General features: G+C 51.5%; 1 protein-coding gene across 2 annotated transcripts in view; it reads left to right on the forward strand.

The window, feature by feature from the left end:
* The first annotated feature begins 1,755 nt into the window (after window positions 1-1,755).
* FAR1 (fatty acyl-CoA reductase 1) overlaps window positions 1,756-16,339 on the forward strand; it is a 64,273-nt gene continuing 49,689 nt past the window's right edge. For both annotated transcript variants that reach the window (XM_040409252.1, XM_040409248.1), the window contains exon 1: window positions 1,756-1,859. The gene's annotated coding sequence lies outside the window, so the exon portion shown is untranslated. The remainder of the gene's footprint in view (window positions 1,860-16,339) is intronic.

Genomic DNA, 16,339 nt, shown 5'->3' on the forward strand with positions numbered 1-16,339 from the left:
CTGGTATGAGGCACAGTGACTGTGTATGAGGACAGTACATTAGGGGGGTGTCCTCTCTGCTATGAGGTGTAGTGACTGTGTATGGGGTCAGTTCATTATGGGGGTGCCCCCTCTGGTATGAGGCACAGTGACTGTGTATGAGGACAGTACATTAGGGGGGTGTCCTCTCTGCTATGAGGTGCAGTACTGTATGGGGTCAGTACATTATGGGGGTGCCCCCTCTGGTATGAGGCACAGTGACTGTGTATAAGTTCAGTACATTATGGGGGTGCCCCCTCTGGTATGAGGCACAGTGACTGTGTATGAGGTCAGTACATTATGGGGGTGCCCCCTCTGGTATGAGGCACAGTGACTGTGTATAAGTTCAGTACATTATGGGGGTGCCCCCTCTGGTATGAGGCACAGTGACTGTGTATGAGGACAGTACATTAGGGGGGTGTCCTCTCTGCTATGAGGTGCAGTGACTGTGTATGGGGTCAGTTCATTATGGGGGTGCCCCCTCTGGTATGACGCACAGTGACTGTGTATGAGGACAGTACATTAGGGGGGTGCCCCCTCTGCTATGAGGTGCAGTGACTGTTTATGGGGTCAGTTCATTATGGGGGTGCCCCCTCTGGTATGAGGCACAGTGACTGTGTATGAGGTCAGTTCATTATGGGGGTGCCCCCTCTGGTATGAGGCACAGTGACTGTGTATGAGGACAGTACATTAGGGGGGTGTCCTCTCTGCTATGAGGTGCAGTGACTGTGTATGGGGTCAGTACATTATGGGGGTGCCCCCTCTGGTATGAGGCACAGTGACTGTGTATAAGTTCAGTACATTATGGGGGTGCCCCCTCTGGTATGAGGCACAGTGACTGTGTATGAGGTCAGTACATTATGGGGGTGCCCCCTCTGGTATGAGGCACAGTGACTGTGTATAAGTTCAGTACATTATGGGGGTGCCCCCTCTGGTATGAGGCACAGTGACTGTGTATGAGGACAGTACATTAGGGGGGTGTCCTCTCTGCTATGAGGTGCAGTGACTGTGTATGGGGTCAGTTCATTATGGGGGTGCCCCCTCTGGTATGAGGCACAGTGACTGTGTATGAGGACAGTACATTAGGGGGGTGCCCCCTCTGCTATGAGGTGCAGTACTGTATGGGGTCAGTTCATTATGGGGGTGCCCCCTCTGGTATGAGGCGCAGTGACTGTGTATGGGGTCAGTACATTATGGGGGTGCCCCCTCTGGTATGAGGCACAGTGACTGTGTATAAGTTCAGTACATTAGGGGGGTGTCCTCTCTGCTATGAGGCGCAGTGACGGTTTATGGGGTCAGTATGTCACGGGGATGACATATCTGCTTTCTATGCCCACCGGGTACCGCTCATTTCCCAGAATCCTCCGCGCTGCTGAGTGACATCAGCGCCTCCCCGCATCCTCCGGGCCTGACGTCACACTCCGCTGATGATGCCGCACGGATCCCGCTCTTCCCGTTGCTAAGACAACCCTCCCATAATGCTTCAGGCCCTATAGGCTCGCACTTCCTTCGTATTGAGCCCCCCATATCCGTGACGTCCGTCCCCCTCCTCAGCTCATCCTGGCTCTCCATCATCATCACCCACCCTTTACCCAGCATCCTCCGCTGAGCCCCCCCGGCGACGGATGGGTGGGGTCCCCCCTCTTCCATTTACCAGAAAAATCATCCAATCACAGGGCGGGGTCTTCTTGCCTGTTCCATGACGTATGGTGCATTCGTCCAATCAGCGTCGAGCTAGGCGTGTCTGCCGGCTGAGGGAGGGGGCGGGCAGCGCGGCCTGAAAGCTGGTGTGTCAGTTGAGGAAAGGCGAGAAGAGGGAGCGTTGCTGCAGCCGGGCTGAGGTAATTGCGGTTGTCAGGGTGTCGGGCGGGGTGCCCTCGAGTCACCGTGTTCTGTCGTCCCCTCATGTATTGTGTAAATGTCCCCCCATCCCCCGTGTCGTGCCCCCTCTCATCTTGCCATTCGCCTTCACAACCCGCCTCACCTATGTGCCTTTACTCTCTGTTGTCACCCACTTAAAGGGCAGGTCCATTCTCAATGAAATCTGAAAATCTCCATGTAATATCAGCCTCTGACTCGACCCCTGGGAAAGCTGGGTGACCCCTCTTAGGGCTGCTATGACAGACAGTCTATGAATGGTTGGCTCTGAAAAACTTTATTCAGTGCTGTAAATACCCCCCCCCCCCCCCCCCATTATAAATGGGGAGGGGGGGGGGGGGATTTACAGCCGTCATCATTTCCACCCACTGGAGCTGATGGGCTGAATGTCAATGGAGAACAGAGGAGTGTGGCCAGGAGGAGCTAGAGGGGAACGGTGATTTGTACTAGTGCTTATACATCGGCCATTAAACTGCACCAAAACCGCAAAGGACGCCCCCTACGGGCAGGGCTGTGCACACGATGTGGGGCGGTTTCATGTCCAATGTTGCCCGGTACATGTGGTGCCACTTATCTCGGGTGAAACCCAGAATCTGACCAATCCGATTCATGATTACCCTGGATGGAGGGCGGTTGAGTTGTCCCCCGCCTATGGGCTGAATGATGCCCATTGGGGAGGGTAGAGTGTGGCCAAGAGGCGCTACAGAGGAGCGGCGCTTTGTATTAGTGCTTATATATCACCCATAAAACTGCACCAAAACCCTAAAGGGCTCCACCTACGGACAGGACCGCGCTCCCCATGAGGAGCGTTTTCCTGTCAAGTGTTGCTAGGCACATGTGGCGCCGCTTATCCTGAGAGAAACCTGGCATCTGCCCGGTCTGATTACCCGGGATGGAGGGCGATGAAATTGTCCCCCTATGGGCTGAGTGATGTCCATGGAGAACTGCAGAGTGTGGCCAACAGGAGCTACAGAGGAACGATGGCGGCGCTTTGTATCGGTGAATGGCAAAGGGCCCCCATGCGAAGGGTAGGTTCATTTTTTTTATTTTTTCTCTCTTTTTGTAGGAGGTTTTGAGGAAGATTTCAGGATTTTTTGCCAAAGTGGATGCAGCAGGGAAGAAGTATAAATCCCGATTCCTTTCCAAATTCCAATCCATTTCTGGCTTTGACTGAAAAATCTGCCCCTAAACCTCAAAAAAACAGTGAACCTACCCTTATAGGTAATCCAGAAGAGTAGACCCTACGGACAGGACTGTGCCATGGGGTTTAGGTGGCGGCGGCGCCGCTTATCTCGGAACAAGCACAGGATCTAAGTCATCTAGTTCATGAAGTCCCCGGATAGCGGAGGGCGGTTGAGTTGTCCCTGTGCGGCTGGAGTTTTGTAGGTCAGAATAACTTACCTCTTGGTCACTCACGTCTGTCGTCTCCTTGGCCCCTCCTCCTTTCTCCAGATTACTTAGCCCCCCCCCACCAGCTTTTGATATGTTTTGTGCAGTACCTTCGTTGCTTTCGTTAAGGTTCTTGCAATATCTGTGCCTGCGACGACCGCCCAGATATCAGACCATGCTGGGAGTTGTAGTGTCATTGCAGACGCTGGCTTGGGACTCGTGTATCTGCGATCTTGTGTCTATCCTTGGGGCGTGTTTTTATTGGCGTTTACATAGGATTAGGAAGGATTTACATGATTAATGACCTACTTTAGGCTGTGTTAAACCACATTATATGGCCACTGTAAACTCGCTTTTATTGACGCCGGTCTTCACCTGTCGCCTGGACGCGCCTTTCTCCATGCGATCGGGTCGATCATCTACATGGGCTCCTTCTACACCCGCTTCAGATGTTGCTTGTGCTTTGGAGGGGTTTTTCAATATCGGGCCTCATGAACACGACCGTATGTAAAATACGGATACTGGCCGCCTGCCTTCCCCACTTTCCTCTGTTCCTGTTGGGCTTCATGCAGACAACCATATTTTATATCCGTGTCCGATCTGCATTATTTATTTTTTTGCGTATTGCACACATGACTATTCCTTTCTATGGGTCCGCTAAAAAAAAAAAACGGGTTGCGCACCTACCAATGTCCGTTCCTCAAATTGATAGAACACGTGCTATTCTTGGCCGCAAAGGGCGGACCACTGACGCATTTAAAGTCAAAGCGTCTGCAAGGAAAACCATGATGCAAAACGGACGTCACTTGTGTTTTGCGGATGTCTTTTGCAGACTACGGTCAGGTGCATGAGGTCTTCTGGAAGTGGCTGTTCTTGTTTGCGGATGCGGAAAGAACACAGATGACATCCGCGTGCTGTTGTCAATTTTTTTTTGTGGCCCTGTAGAAATGAAGGGGCCCGCGTGCCATCTGCATCTGTGATTTTTGGCTCGGTCCCATTTTGAGTGCACGGGGATTAGCTGCAATACCTGACACTACCTATGGGCAAGAGTGGCGCTGTTTCTGGGAGGAAAAAGCAGCTCAGAATACATACGTCTCTTACCGTTGGCACCTCGCCAATCATAAGAGCGGGGTTCCTCTTTTTCACTGCATGATCGCAGTGAGGAGTCTGAATATTGCGGTGGTTCCATCAGCTCCACGGACTCCTCTATGCAGTAAGGAGAAGCTAGGGAACTCAGGGCCCCTATTCAATTGATGTGGTGGGGCCCCAGCAGTCATGTGGAACAGTATTGAAGGCCTTTTAAAGAGAATTTGTCACCATTACATTAAATAATAGTATTTCGCGTGAAATGACAGTTCTGGAGTGTTTGTTCTTATGACTCTTATATTGTGCCGTTCATCTATTATTCCCACTAGAAGTACGGCTGATTTGGGGTGTGTCCTTGCTTGGTCCAATCAGTGCTGCCAATGTCAGACTGTGCAGAGTCTTCCCCCCCCCCCCCCCCCCCCCCAAACTGGCAGCATAAACTTCTAGTAGGAATAACAGAGAAACAACATAATGTGCTCAGAAGTATAGATGCTCCAGTATTGCTATTACATGGGGAATGCAAGTAGTTACTAAGGCCTATTGCACACTAACGTGTGCGCTCCGTGGCCGTATTGCGCACCGCGTTTGCAGATCTGCAATACACGGGCACCGTTCCGGACTCATTCACTTGAATGGGTCCGCAAATCCGGAGACGCGGAACGGAGGAACTACGGAGTGCTTCCGTGGGGTTTCGTCCCGTACTTCCATTCCGTAAAAAGATAGAACATATCTTTGCGGAACGGCCGGATCGCGGACCCATTAAAGTAAATGGGTCTACGATCCGCTGCAGCTGCCCCACGGTGGGTGTTCGTGCATTGCCGCCCGCAATTTGCACGGCCACCGGGCGTCCGTGTGCAAGAGGCCTTACACAGACATGTCAGGAGAGGCGATAGGGGGACTACTTTAGGGTCCATTCACACGTCCGTAAGTGTTTTGCGGATCCGCAAAACACTGACACCGGCCATGTGCACAGCTCATGGCCGGCACTATAAATAGAAAATGCCTATTCTATAGGACATGTTCTATTTTGTCATACGGACATCTGAATGGAGCCTTACAGTGGAAAATATCCATCGCAGAGTCGTGGAAAAACCTACAGCAAAATCTAAGGGGGAAATCCAAAGGATAAACTGACAGGCTGCCGACCTAGAATCTACACCGCAGTTCAGCTTTTGCGCTGATTTGTGTCCCCCTCCCTGCAATTCTGTCCTTTGTGGATGTACCCTTTAAAGGGATATTCATGGCCAAGATTGCAATACCCATCTTAGCGTTGCGGAGACGGCTGAGTAGTCTGTGCCGCCCTATTTAAGCAACTCTCATAGAAGTGAATAAGCGTCGCATAAACCGCATAACACGGATCGCTCTGCTGCTTCAGTGACCCCGGCCGTCTCCGGCCAGCACATGTCAGGGTTAGGCCTCTTGCACACGAACGTTGTGCATCCGTTCCGTGCATTGGGGGGCCGCAATACGGCCACGGGCAGACAACGTTCGTGTGCAAGAGGCCTTATTCAGGTCCGAGATGGGAGTACCCCTTTAAGGGATCCCAGAAACATCTCCAGTCTAATGCATGGGTTGGATTTGGTATTGCAGTTCACTTTAAAGGGGTTATCCCATGATAAATGAAATCCAAACATCATATAGTACACAACAACCATCCCTGTGCCTCACATGGATCCAGAGATCTCCCCATTCATTGCTCTGCTAGATTTATATCAAGCTAACAGCTCAGGGGGGCGTGTCCTTTCTGCTGGCGCTCAGGGGGGTGTGTCCTTTCTGCTGGAGATCTCTCCCTATCGCAGCTCTGGAGGCAATGGAAGGATGAAACGGCATGTGCGGCGTTCAGTGAGCAGGACAGAGAAATAAGAAAAGAACAAACAGCAGGTGGCGCTATACAGATCATTTTATTGAGTAACTCGCTGGCTGTGCAAAATTTTTTAATTACATTTAATTACAAAAATCTTCAGATCCAGGGGCTGGTTTGAAAACTGTAGAATACTTTTCGTGGGACAACCCCTTTACCTGCAGGCCATGGACAAGAGTGGCGACGTTTCTGCAAATCTGACGTTTTAATCTCCACCAATTTAATCTTGGTCTGTTGCCGGTCAGCCGTTGCGCTCGTGATCACAGGAGGCTGTGCTCCGCCATGGGCTGTAATTTAGTGGATGAAGCAAATCTCTGGTTCTAGAAATGTGATTACACCGCTAGATGCCGCCTGCGGAGCTTTGGCTTGCCATGCTAGCCGTCGCCCAGGTGCATCACGTTAGAAGAGAGAGGGTCAACGCACCATAAGCTTTGGGTGACTTGTAATGCGTTTCGGGTCAGCTGCAAAACGCACTGCACAACATGTCGCTCAGGTGAGTATTTCCTGTAAGATGTGGTTTCTTTACAGAAAAGCCCCCTTTTTTTTTTTTTTTTTTTTTTCTCTATCCGAAGGTTGCGCCCACGCCTCTGATGGCGTCCATGTGAGCATGCATTTGCACATATGATGAGGGCACGTGAGCCTGTGGACTTGGCATCATATGGACTTGACGGCAGTGATGGAATGGAGATGGCCATAGTGTCCTTAGGGCTCTTTCACACTTGCGTTCTTTTCTTCCGGCATAGAGTTCCGTCGTCGGGGCTCTATGCCGGAAGAATCCTGATCAGGATTATCCCCATGCATTCTGAATGGAGTGAAATCCGTTCAGGATGTCTTCAGTTCCGGAACGGAACGTTTTTTGGCCGGAGAAAATACCGCAGCATGCTGCGCTTTTTGCTCCGGCCAAAAATCCGGAACACTTGCCGCAATGCCGGATCCGGAATTAATGCACATTGAAAGGCATTGATCCGGATCCGGCTTAAGGCCTTAAGCTAAAGGTCATTTCGGCGCATTGCCGGACCCGACGTTTAGCTTTTTCTGAATGGTTACCATGGCTGCCGGGACGCTAAAGTCCTGGCAGCCATGGTAAAGTGTAGCGGGGAGCCGCATACTTACCGTCCGTGCGGCTCCCGGGGCGCTCCAGAGTGACGTCAGGGCGCCCCAAGCGCATGGATCACGTCATCCATGTGCATGGGGCGCTCTGACGTCATTCTGGAGCGCCCCGGGAGCCGCACGGACTGTAAGTATACCGCTCCCCGCTCCCACTATGGCAACCAGGACTTTAATAGCGTCCTGGGTGCCATAGTAACACTGAACGCATTTTGAAGACGGCTCCGTCTTCAAATGCTTTCAGTACACTTGCGTTTTTCCGGATCCGGCGTGTAATTCCGGCAAGTGGAGTACATGCCGGATCCGGACAACGCAAGTGTGAAAGAGGCCTTAGAGACTCCCAAAATGTACTTTTTGCTTTTTTTTTTTTTTTTTTTTTACTGTGCTGTTGACCGGTCGTGCAGATTTAGAAATTTGCAGCACATCCATTGTTAGTGCGTATTTGCGTTGCGGAGGGTGAGGTCGGGCGCAGCCGCCTCAATGTCTGCAGGTAACGCACGCGCATTTGGTGCAGAAATGCAGAGAAATCCTCTCATCTGTCAGGAATTTCTGATTTGTAAACCCGTACCTGTGTGCAGGGATCCTTAGGCTACATCTTCATGTAGCAGAAATGCTGCATTTAAAAAAAAAAAAAAAAAATTCCATACAGATTCGTGGGCGGCAAACCGCAGCAATGTTACAGAAGCGGCAAATCCCATCGACACGCTGCCTGGCGCTACCCCTGTAAACGGACCTGCAGTAGGGTTCTGAAATCTGTATCATGATCGTCCTCTGTGGATTTTCGCCTTTTTTGCAGAGCCCAGGGGCGATGCGTGCTACAGATCTGCAACAAAATCCACACGTAAAACGTATTCAATGTGAGAATTGCCGCAAAATCACATGGATCCGTTCAGGGCTCTCACAAGCGGTCCAAAACGGATCAGTTTGATTTCTAATGGAAAAGGATCCGCTCAGTTTGCCTCCGTTCAGTCACCATTCCGCTTTGGAGACGGACACAAACGCTGCCTTGCTTGATGAAACTGAGCCAAACGCATCCGTCCTGACACACAATGTAAGTCAATGTGGACGGATCCGTTTTCTCTGACACAAATAGAAAACGGATACGTCCCCCATTGACTTTCAGTGGTGTTCATGACGGATCCGTCATGGCTATAGAAGACATAATACAACCGGATCCGTTCATGACGGATGCATGCGGTTGTATTATTGTAACGGATCCGTTTTTGCAGATCCATGACGGATCCACCCAAAACGCGAGTGTGAAAGTAGCCTTATGTGTACGGGAAGTCGTGCAGACATGTAATGAAGACTGTGTTTCGCAGGATCAGCCGGGACCAGGTCCTAGATACTTCAGGCCACTACCTGCCCCTTCGTGTTGACCTCTAGTGCACTTGGCAGACATTGGAGCCGTACAGAGACTTGATTTTCTTATTTTCACTAAATTGGGGAAATGGATATCAATTTGCTTATAGAATAAAATGAACTCCAGGTCAGTTTGGGGGGGGGGGGGGGGGGGAGGGGGTTGTGCAGCCATTAAAAGGTAACGGTGCTGCCCCTTTGGCTTTTCGAGTGTGTGAAATATGTATTCCTTAGGCCTCATGCACACGGCCGTTGTTTTGGCGGCTCGGATGCAGACCCATTCACTTCAATGGGGCCGCAAAAGTTGCTCCGTTCCGTGGTCCGCGAAAAAAATATAACATGTCCTATTCTTGTCCGCGCTTTGCAGAAAATAATAGGCAGTTATATTAAAGGCTGTCCGTGCCGTTCCGCAAAATTGCAGAACGCACCCGGACGCCATGCATGTTTTGCGAAACGCACAACGGTCGTGTGCATGAGGCCTTATACTTTCTAGGAATCCCTATTCTCCCTAAGCCGGGCAGAGCTGATGAAAACTAAAGAGCGCTCTGAGCACCTCTTCTGTCCCATTCTAGGTGGTTGTTATTTAAGCAATTCCCTTGCTCCTGTCCCCCCTCTTGGCATGTCTGTTTTATTAAATATCGTACTTGTATTACCCATGAAATGGCAATTCTGGAGCATCTTTTCTTAAACTTTGTGTTTTGTTCCCTTCCTATGTTAATCCTCCTGGAAATTCAAAGGACCCTCTAGTTCAAGGAAAAGAAAAAAATCACATTAACTGGGGAGGAAAAGGACCACCTGCTACTGTCTTACTAATTTTTCCATTGCAGATCCACCAGTTCCCGGGCTCCTCTTCTGCCGTCCAAGATGCCCGCGTGGCCTCTCCGACTACCTGGTGCACACGGTGTATTGGGTAGTCCCCGACACTTCCTACTGCTCTCGGATTGGCCGGCACTGCCCGCGTCAGCGTTTCTGGCCAATCCGAGAGCGGGGTCGGACAAAAAGGTAGTGTCTCAGACTACCAAATGTACAGTCTGAAAAGTGGTGTGAGGGTCTTGGATGTCAGAAGAAGAGTGAAGGGGTCCTGGCATTACCCGGCTGTGCCGAATACAGTGAACTCTGGCAGGCTGTTCCTGGGTTTTGAACACTGATGTGAACCTACCTTTCTCGTGCATGGCATTGGGGGACACAGCACCATGGGTATATGTCCAACTACCACTAGGAGGCACTAGACACAAAAAGTGTTGGCTCCTCCCCGTTGGGCTATACCCTCTCCACAGGCACAAGGCTATTCAGTTTTTGTCTAGTGTCCGTAGGAGGCAGACCTGTCCTGCTTTTTTGCAGGTCCTGCTGTTTATTTTTTATTTTATTTTTTATTCTTTTTTTCTCTCTTCTGCAGGTCTCGGTGATCTCCACCGTTATACCTGCTGCAGGCTGGGGCTCCATCGTGTTCCACTTTAGTTGCCCCCCCTGCGGGCGCGTACTTCTGTACCATCGCCGGTCACCCAGTCCCCACAGACTGCATCCGCAGTGGCTTGCCGGCATTCCCACGGTTCCCGTGTTGAGTCTGCCGAAGGGGTGACCCTGCGGCGCCCGAAGACATCAGATGGTGAGTATAGTGAGTATATTCCTCCTGTCCCTGCCCCAGGGTTAGGTTCCCTCCTGTGGCCAGGGGGGTGGGATCCACCTTAGCTGGGGGTCCTGGGAAGCTTCCATCTTCCTCCACCTTTCTCTTCCCCCTTGGTTGGTTTTTTCTCTCCTCCCTGGCCACACAGTCCAGGCGTCGCTTCTCCTGGGCCTTCCCCGCTACTTTAGTCCCCGGCTTTTGCAGGGACTAGGCCTCATCTTCCATGGCCCGTTCCCGGCTCCCAGGTGCTCTGTTTGCCCTGTTCCGCCCACCCCCAGGCGTCGCTCCCCCCCCCCCCCCCACCCTCCTCACCTAGTTTTGTGGGTCCGGAGGCCCCTCGGTCGGCCGCGATTCGTCCCGCCCCCCTCGCTCCATTCCCGGCCGCCTCATAAATCGAGGCCCCGGCTTTTGGGCCTGCTAGGCCGCGATCTTCCCGGCCCCTCCTCCTTGCTTCCCGGGCTTTTTCTGACCCCGCCCGGCCCTCGGGAGGGGCTATCTCCTCCACCCTTTACTGGTCTATCGTGGGTTATCTATCCAGTGGATAGATCCTCATTTTTAAAAGAACTGCAGACCCCCTTTAGGTCATTGTCCTATGTACTGTGTGAAGGCAGCTAATGCTGTACATAGGGATCACTCAAGTCGTTCCCCCCCACCCCTCCTCAATTGCTTCATTTCTCCTGCAGCCTCTATAGCTGCTGCAGCACCTCTTTGGGGAACATGGCATCCGGGTCCAGATATGACAGCCTCTGCTGGCTGCTCTATGAGGGTCTCCTCTCCCAGCCTCTCCTCGGATCGCCACGTCTTTTCACGTGCGTCCGCTGTCTACGAAGGCTGCCATGCGGTCGGCCTGTCCCTGCTTGTGTGCAGTACCTCTTTCCAGACCCCATTGTGTCCCCTGACCAAATCCTTTTGTGTAGGTCCCTTCTGAATGGTCTCCCTCTTTGTCAAAGTCATGGGAACCTTGTCCGACTCTCCCAATCCCTGGCGGAGTTGCTGGACCGCTACCTATCCAATTGCGGCCACCTATGCCCTCCCAGGGTCCTCCCTGCAGATGAGGCATGCTCAGATACCGGGTCCGGCAAGGGGTAGCTCACAGTACAACCTTGGGTGGTCTCAACAGGATTCCACCCCTCCTCGGCATCCTCGGGTCCTCCCCAGGACAGGCCTGAGGCTGGTGACGAATCCTTTCCCGTCACCCCATCCGTTGCCTCGGGGGACACCTCTGCACCGATTCCCTCGGAACAGAGCATCAGGCGGTCTTCCTCCATACAGAAGCCTCTGTGAGGTCAAGACTAACGTGCACGGAGGAACCTCTCCTACCCAGGGTTGGTATCCCCTCTAGTGGATTTTCGGATGGCGCTCCCCTGACTGCACAGGTATTCAACAGCACAGGTAAGGCAGCCGTCCCCGTATTTAGCATAATGAGTCACCTACTTGGTGTCTCTGGTACGTACGCCTTCTCCTTAACAGGGGGGTACCTGCACCACTGCTATAGGCTGTACCTGACAAGCCTTCCTGGTTCCCCTATACCAGGGGCTATGCTCTACACATTTGAGAGTGTTTCCACCGGGTCCCCATCCTGGTGCTGGTGTTCGCCACTCTACCTCATAACAGGGGGTCCCTGTTCTTGGCAAGCGCCTCCTGTTGGTTGGTAAGGAAAAGCAATTATATATGGCTGTTTCCATCCGCCTTGCTCTTTTTCATAGGTAGAGTACCTACTCCTACTCCAGATGCTGAAGCCATTACTCCTGGCTGGCTCTATGGTGTTCCATGCGGCACTATTTCTCCCTTCCGGGCGAGATACACAGGCCGCCTTCAATTGCCTTGGCAATTGCACCTGTCTGTTCCCAGCCACTTTGCTCCTTTCATAGGTAGAGTACCTACACCATCTCCTGATGCTGAAGCCATTACTCCTGGCTGGCTCTATGGTGTTCCATGCGGCATCATTTTTCCCTTCCGGGCGGGATATACAGGCCGCCTTCAATTGCCGTTGCAATTGCTCCTGTCTGTTCCCAGACTTTTTTGCTCCCTTTCATAGGTAGAGTACCTACACCATCTCCGATGCTGTAGCTAATACCCCTGGCGGGCTCTATTGTGTTCCATGCGGCAACATTTCTCCCTACGGGCGAGATATAGAGGCCACTTTCAATTGCCGTAGAATTGCCTCTGTCTGGTTCTAGTCGGCACCAAGCTGCCACCTTGGTCCCTTCATAGGTAGAGTACCTGCACCATTTCCTGATGGTGTAGCTGTTGCTCCTGTCTGCTTTATGGTGTACCATGTGGCATTTTCTCTCCCTTGCCGGACGAGATATTGAGGCCTCCTCCAATTGCTGTGGTCATTGCACCTACCTCATCATAGTGTGCACCAAACGGCCATCTTACTCCCTTCATAGGTAGAGTTCCTGCACCGTCTCTGATGCTGCAGCCGTTACACCTGTCTGGCTCTATGGTGTACTATGCGGCCCTGTTTCCCTTTTTTTCTGGCGAAATAGAGGGCCTCCTTCAGTTGCCATTTCACCTACCTGATTGTAGTGTGCACCTGTCTTGTTCTTTGTGGTACCGTGCGGCCCTATTTTCCCCTTCCCGGGCGGAATATAGGTACCATTGCTAATGCGGTAGCTGTTGCACCTCTCTGGTTCTAGGGTGCACCATGTGGCCACATTGCTCCGATCTTAAAGGTAGTACCTCTACCATCTCCAGATGCTGTACCCATTACACCTTTCTGGTCGTTTTCTGCACTACGCAGCCATATTTCTACTTTACAGGTTGAGTACCTGTACCCTCCAAATGCAGTAGCATTCCCAGATTCTGTGGCTATGTTTCCACTCTCCTTAGACATGCAGCCACTTTACCTATATTTTAGGCGTGTGGTTGTATTACTCAAGGTGCTGGGCCTTATGGTGCAATCTGTGGCCCATACAGTTTCTGTATTACTGGGTGCTTTCTGCCCCCAGGTTCTAATCTGTGCTGCGGATGTTGGTTTCACCCTTTTGGTTCTTCCATACATCTCCACTCCGTTTCTGTCGTGCTCAATGGTCTCCTTGTACTTCTCAGGGCACTGTCTACAACAGGCCATCCTGGTTCTGCATGTGCATGGTTTCCATATCTGGCAGGGGTGGGCCAGCCCAACCCCCACCTTGTCGGTCTAGTGCTACTTATTGTAGCTCCAGTATATGGCTGATCTGTTCTGATCTGGCGGGTGGTCCACATACAACCATGCTCCCTACACCATGGCCAGGTGGTTGTTGGCCTTTGTGCTAGGGTTGCTCTTGCCATCTCTATAAGGTACTACGGTTTGCTGCGCTTCGCGTTACCCCATGTTATAGAGGAGTACTCGCGTTGTTTCCTATTACAGAATGGCCTATTCCTGGTGGAGTACAGGGATCGCCACTGGATCTTCTACCATTGTTGGGGCACGTAGCTGGTGAGCATCGGCCGCTGCAGCAGTTTTCGGTCATCGCTGGATGTCCTCTGCCACATGGAATCCTTCTGGGGTCATCAGCATTTTTCATCGCTGGACGTCCTCCCTGACGGGTCAGGGACAGGACCACTGAGCGCCACACACCTGCCTGGTAGGTAATTTTTCAGCTGGTTGCTCTGGCATCGGACAGGGTCCCGTAGTTCCTTCTGGGTCCAGGTGTTCTCGGTATTCCCTTATATTCTCTGCTTAGTTGTACTACATGACAGAGGGGCAGTCCCCTTGGACCTTGCCGTCGTTTGCACCTGTCAGGTACTTTCTCCCCCCTGGGAGTTTTCAGTACGCCGGTCGCGGCTGGTTTCTACATTTCTGTGTAGTCTCACCCGGCTTTTTCATGGCGACTTTCTGCATTCCTTATGCATATGGATGTCTGTCAATTTAGTGGTACATCCCGAGCTGCTGTACTTGTCCTCTCTGGGACAATGTATACAGTTTGCTAGTCACTGTTCTTGGAATGGGTAGTTGTCCATGGCCAAGGTCCCTTCCCCTATGGTAGTTTCATCTCTCCTTTCCTGGATATTCTGGCTTGCGTTGTGTTCTGGTGGTTCAGCTCCTGGTTCCTTGTGAGCCCATCCCGGGTACTCCTTCTGGAGTCCCTGGTCCCCGTTTATTTGACCACTCAGGTTCTGCATGGCAATCTTTTTTTTTTTTTTTTTTTGGGGGGATCGGGGCCTGGGTTGATTGTTCCCTTTTTGGGTTCCAATAACCTTGTGGTCTTCTTGGGATTCGTGTCTCTTTTCCCATCCTCCCACGTCAAGTACCTGGTATTGAGTGGCTTAGCACAGCGGTTTGCAATTCCGCCGTATGGTCTCCTTCGGGAGGGACCTCCTCCTGTTGTAGAACCTTTCCTCCTTAGGCGGTTGGAGTACTCTCCTTCTACTTCCATGTCTTTCAGTCCAGTGTGTCCTGCTGAGATTTCCTGGGCCTGTATCTGGTTCCTTTTTTCCCTAATGCTTCACATGCCCAGAGTTTCCTCTGGTCTTACGCTTCACAGTGATATCTTGTTTTCCGAGGCTCGGGCCTCATCTCCTGTTTTTGGGACGCAGGTCTTACTCTTTTTTTCCTGGCTTTTACCTACAACCCCCTCCTTCTCCAAGGGTTGGCGGTTTCCTCTAGCAGCCTTGGGTTTTCGCCTTTTAAATAGGGCGCATAACTTCATCATCTGCCTTGCGGTGAGGGGAGACCTTCTCCCTTCACATGTGAGCCTTGCTACGGCTTCACTCACTCGTTTGGCTTCCAGTAATTCCTTGTTTCCTTTCTCCCCTGGCCTGTCAGGGGTTGGCCACAGGTTTTTTCGCTCTTTGGGTCTGAGACAATTTAGAGCGTTAGGTAGTCCCAACACGCGGTGCTGTCCTAATTTTTTCTCCAGCCCTTGGCTGAGCTCGGTGTTCCCTTTTGCCGCCTTCTTGCATTTGGGATTTTCTTCCAGGCATTTTTCCTGGGGTGCTGACAGTCTTCTCTGATTCTTCCTTGAGGTTTCTTCCTTGTTATGGAACCTCTTGCCCATTCCGTGTTTTCTCCTGTTGGGTCACATGGTTCTCCTGCACCTGTATACCCAACCGGTGGCATGGCTGTTCTTTTCCCACCCTCGGGGACTGCTTTGGGACGTCCCATGGTGCTGTGTCCCCCAATGCCATGCACGAGAAAATTGGATTTTTTGTACTCACCGTAAAATCCTTTTCTCGTAGTAGGCATTGGGGGACACAGATCCCACCCTATGTTTTTACTTCCGATTTTCCGGGCTGGTCTCTTGATCTTTCCCGGTACGGGAGTTGTTGGTTCCTTGCTTTTTTTCTCTCTCCTACTGCTTTTTGTACAAACTGAATAGCCTTGTGCCTGTGGAGAGGGTATAGCCCAACGGGGAGGAGCCAACACTTTTTGTGTCTAGTGCCTCCTAGTGGTAGTTGGACATATACCCATGGTGCTGTGTCCCCCAATGCCTACTACGAGAAAAGGATTTTACGGTGAGTACAAAAAATCCAATTTTTAGTGTTTTGTTTGTTTTTTCCCCAAGTTATTGCAAATAATTTGAATACCTTGACAACTAAGTGTTACCTTTCACCTTGTCAACGAGGTAGGTTCCTACACCGTCTGACCTGTTGGACGTGTGCTCCACCCTTTGATTGTCTTTAGACGTGAAGCCGACGTGTCCCGTCCCCGTCACTCACAAGATGGTGCAGTTCTTTTTTAGTGTAGGAATTGTACACCGAAATACTTGAATTTTTATGAAGGATATTTTTAAGATTTAGGGGACGGTACCTCCATACTATGGCAGGAGAGGTACATCGGGGACACTCTAGCATCTGCTGGTGGTCGGTGCAGCAGCAGGATAGCCACAGCTTGTAGACTACTGCTATAGAATAAGAACAGGTTTTTGCAGTGCCGACCCCCTTGCAAAATGAGGTTGCATCGTGCAAAACAGCTGAAACGCGTGTATCCCGCCCCCCCCCCCCCCCCCCCCCTCTCCACATTTCATACTTTTGAGTCTTGCATCATTTTGTGTAAAGTGTCTTTCTTGCCTCTCACGTCTTTGGTCTGA

The sequence above is a fragment of the Bufo bufo genome, chromosome 10, assembly GCF_905171765.1.
Source record: "Bufo bufo chromosome 10, aBufBuf1.1, whole genome shotgun sequence".
NCBI lineage: Eukaryota > Metazoa > Chordata > Amphibia > Anura > Bufonidae > Bufo > Bufo bufo.